The sequence below is a fragment of the Humulus lupulus genome, chromosome 5 (genome assembly GCF_963169125.1).
Source record: "Humulus lupulus chromosome 5, drHumLupu1.1, whole genome shotgun sequence".
Taxonomy (NCBI): domain Eukaryota; kingdom Viridiplantae; phylum Streptophyta; class Magnoliopsida; order Rosales; family Cannabaceae; genus Humulus; species Humulus lupulus.
In genome coordinates, this window is record NC_084797.1 from 176,431,921 (window position 1) to 176,436,502 (window position 4,582).

Below are 4,582 nucleotides of genomic sequence, written 5' to 3' on the forward strand. Positions count from 1 at the left end.
AAACTAGATTTATTTTTGTTTCTAAATTTTTCATATTATTAAATTTTGTATTTATAATAATTTTTATATCAAAATTTAAATTTAATATTCTTTAACATATTTATAAATTAAATTAACTATATTATTCTTTAACACATTTATAAAATTTAAAAAATAAACTAAATTATATAAAGATGTATTTATTAAAATTAGTCCCCATTCACTTATTTTTTTTCGGATTTGGAGGTTAGGGCTCAATTATTTTCTAATTTTTTTGTAGAAATTAGATCCAGTAGCCACTTTTAGGTAAGCGTTTTATTTTTTATCTACATTTTTTAAGTTTTAGTATAATACCCACTATTTCAATCAATATACCTATTATACCCCTATAATATGTGGATACTATTTTTAGAAGAGAACCATATGGTCAATGGTATTTTTGGAATTGTTTGTGATAAAAATGAATAGAACTAAACTAAAAATATTTTCGAGATAATTTTAGTTAAGAGCTCGTTAAATTGCTAATTTTCAACTTATCCCAATTTTTTTCTCAGTAAGAAGCCCAGCCCAAAACCCATTCATTTCCCTCAAACCTAAATCTAACATTTTCCCTCACGTTCTCCCACCGCTCACTCTTTTTCCCTCTCCCTCACGGCACTATCACTCTCACTCTTGCAGGTGGATTGATGGGGAGGTCGGAGGGGCGTAGTGATGGCTCGGCGACACGACGACGGGCTACAGCGGGGAGGCTCCGCAACGTGATGAACGTCTGCTTAGAGGCTCGGTGACTGGACGATGGGCTTCTACAAACGATAGCAACGACTTTGACGACGATGGCATTGGATTAGACGACAACAAAAACTTCGACGAAGGGCATGAACGCACCAAGGTTTTGTTTTTCTGTTTTCTTCTGATTTTAATTTGTTTCTTTGTAGATTTGTTCAAGTTCGGTTTCAATGCAGACAAAAAAGGTTGTTAATGAACTTTTCTTTGAGGTAAATATTTCTTTGACATGTCAGTTTGTGTTTAAATTATATCAATTGAATGAGAAGAGCTTCAGTATATATAAGCTTAAAAATAGAAATCAAAATCAATGTAATGTTCTGATTCACTTTTCTATGATGTTGCTTGTAAATTAGTCATATAACTTGTTTTATTATACTAATGTATTAACAATGTCTATGTTCGTATTCATTACGATTTTGGCCTACTTTCATTAATTTAGGCAAACAAATAGTTTTAAGTTTATATTACAAAACTAGGTTTAATTTTTAAGAGAAAGTTAGTGTAATTATTCTTGCTGCACTTGCTTCACTATAGTGTCAATGATATTACTTTGGTTCTTCCATTTTTAATTCAATTTGGACTTGTTTGGGGCATCTCTTGTTCAAATTTTGTATTGATCTGGCCCTCATTTCTATATTCCTTTAATGAACTTATAAATATTTAGTTTATCTTTTCAAGTAACTAGAAATGCTTTTATTTTATTATGTTTGAAGACTCTTGTCATGCTTGCTACTTCTATTTCTTGTATTTTAAATGTCATGTGTTTGGACTGTCAGAAAATTTCAAATTTTAAATACACAATTATAGACCAGAAGAATAAATTACGTGTATACATATGTTCTGCAATATTCTTTTTCAAAATAGTCTGCGCTCTTTGATGAGCTCCTTCTACCATTGTTATTTTTTATAAGGAAGATTGTAAATGATTGGTACTTGTTGTCATTATTTGTTCTTTTTGTACGTTCTCTGTCTCCAACTCTATGATGGGCTATGTTACTGCTTATATAACTTTCACTCTGCATTTCTGTTGAGTTTCCTTATAAAAATGAGTTGGATGTTGACATAGCTTCCTATTTTAAGGTAAACCTGGACAAGTATCTAATAATTTGCAATCTTTAAAGAGCTCTACCACGAACGATGATGAAGATTGGCCTCGATTATCTCAATTGCATGCAAGGTATTGAATCAAATATGGGATGTTCTTTTGCTATGTTTAATTAATATAATATAATGCTATGTGAACCTAAAGATGGTAAGTTTTAGATCTAACACAATTTTTTTTTTTTTGCTGATAAATGAAAAAGACAATTTAGTTTTTTGGTATTAATATTAGTATCTAATATCTGATATTTGATTTATACAGAATTTCAGATCAATGTTCTAGTTTTATATAAAAACTTTGGTGGTATGTAGGTTTGATCACTGTTTTTGTTTTTTCATTAGAAATGATAAGGAATACTAAAATGTAATTTTGCACAATCATGTTAAATGCAGAAGCACAAAGAATGAAATAATATTTCTGGGCAAGCCATTAAACCCTCCTGCTCATGTACAGACAACAAGATAGGGAATGCATAAAATGCAATTTTGTACAATCATGTCAAGATAGGGAATACATAAAAGGCAATTTATGCTTAAACGGTTAAACACTCTTGTTCATGCTCTGACAGCTTCAGTCATGTGCTTGCACTTTGACCTACTTGCTTAATGTTTTATCCTTGGGTGTGTTAGCAGTCATAGATGTTGCATTTTAGAATTATAACTCATGCCTAGTTTGACATGAGAGCTTTCATATATGACTGACGTAGAACAATTTGATTGTTTATTGACTACTGTATAATATATGTCCATATATGAAGAAGCAGGTGACTACTATATAATAGGCAGGTGACTACAAAACAATTGGATTGTTTATTCCTTTCTAAGTTAGTAGGCAAGGTACTATCTCACATCCTTAATTCTCTCTCCACTTTTTATATCTTTATTTTGCAACCTTTTATTAGAAGTGGGAATTGAGGAAATAATAAAAGAGTATTGTTCAAAGTGTTGTCTCATACTGAATCAGGTTTTGTACAGCAACTCTTAAAATTTTAGTTCATGGTTTGCTTTTGAGCATTGGCTTTGTCACAGTTGATATGTAGATTAAATCTTCTCCGTACCCAGGATGACTCACCTAATTTATCTGTGGTGTTTATTGAGTAATATGGTGAAAGTGGAAAATTATGTAAATATTTTCTGTTCGATACTTTGCCTTTGATTTTGTTAGGTTTATTCAGATTTAGAGTATATATGTGTACTATTGTAATTAAGTTCTTTTTTGTGATTCATTTTTTACATTCATTGATTTTAGTATATATATATATCTATATATAAATGTATTCTGTTTGGATATTTCTTTCTAGTATTATTATGGTTAATTATATTTATGGTTTCATTTTTTTTTTTTTGCTGATGTTAAAATAATGAGTATGCTTATTATGTTGGTGATTATAGGACTTATTGTGCTCTTATCTTTTTAAAGGCATACAAAGTATCATAAATACCCATAATAAGTTTTTTTTTTCTTTCTGAAATCCTTATGATGATTAAATTGGGAATTTTGTTATACTGTAATTCACAACATCATTGGTCTCTCAACCATCTCAAACTTTGTCGACATTCTTACAAGGTTAGTTTTTGTTTAATAATCTCTAAGAGGGATTAATCAACTAATTTTACATATTTATATGGTTGGTTCTCTCATTCATTCGTTAATATATTATGGTAAGATATACTATTTAATTATAATTTGAAGTCTTTAATTCATTTGTGCAAGGAATACTATAGAACTGACTTTTAAGGTGGATGCTGATAACTCTACAAAATAGAGTTATTTTATCACTTTTTATGTGCTAACTGTTGCTTAATTCTTGAGTTTTTAATTAATTTATTAAGTTTTTAAGTAATTTTAAATTTAGTAGTCTTATCATGATTTTATATATTTTTGTGTGTTTTTATAAGTATTTTGTTGTAAAATGTTGTAGTTAATTATTTGAATTATTATTGTTAAGTTAGTGGTAAAAAAATGTTGTATTATTGAACTTAAATGAAAATATAAATTAAGTTATAATTAATATTTTCAAATAATTAAATTGATTTATTTTATAGTTGAAAATATTGTATTATGATTTATTTTATATTTATTTTGTAGGGAATGTATGCTCTTAAAAAGAAAGAAAAATGAAGACAATATGACATTTTCAAGAAAGCATGACAAAGAGTTGGCATTTATAAAAAGCGTCATTTGGGCCCAAGCCCAACAGCTCCTCCAACAATCTCCTCTCCAGTTGGCCTATCCATCAGCTGCATAAATTAAGTGCTACCAGCACCTCACAATTCAGCAATTCCCAGCTCCTTCAGCAAATCACGCCACCTGTCCCATTCTCCTCAACACTCAGCATCCCCAACGCCTGGCTCTTCATCAACAAACCAGCCATTACATGATGCACCACATCACCCAGCGGCCCATGGCCCAACATTCATTCAGCTGTTGCCAGCCCACCCGTCGTGGCCCAATTTCCCTCCAAGGCCCAACGCTCCCATGCCAAGACAACCAAGCTGCCAAAAGGCCAAAAACCACATTTTTATTCCCAATATTTTTTTTACCTAAATAAACATTCTTAATTCATTTTTTTTACCCTACCTTTTCACTAATATTTTACCTAACCAAACATTTCATCTTTCCAATACTCTTATACATACTTTATTTATTCTACCACTTCCCAACACAATTAAATTAATCTATTTATTTATTTTAATTTGATTAATTTAATCTCTA

General features: G+C 30.1%; 1 long non-coding RNA gene across 1 annotated transcript; it reads left to right on the top strand.

Annotated features, from left to right (window-relative positions):
- The first annotated feature begins 552 nt into the window (after positions 1-552).
- On the top strand, positions 553-4,582 carry LOC133777874 (uncharacterized). Its single transcript, XR_009868895.1, has 4 exons — positions 553-974; positions 1,846-1,942; positions 2,625-2,703; positions 3,956-4,582. It is a non-coding gene; the product is annotated as an uncharacterized LOC133777874 (long non-coding RNA).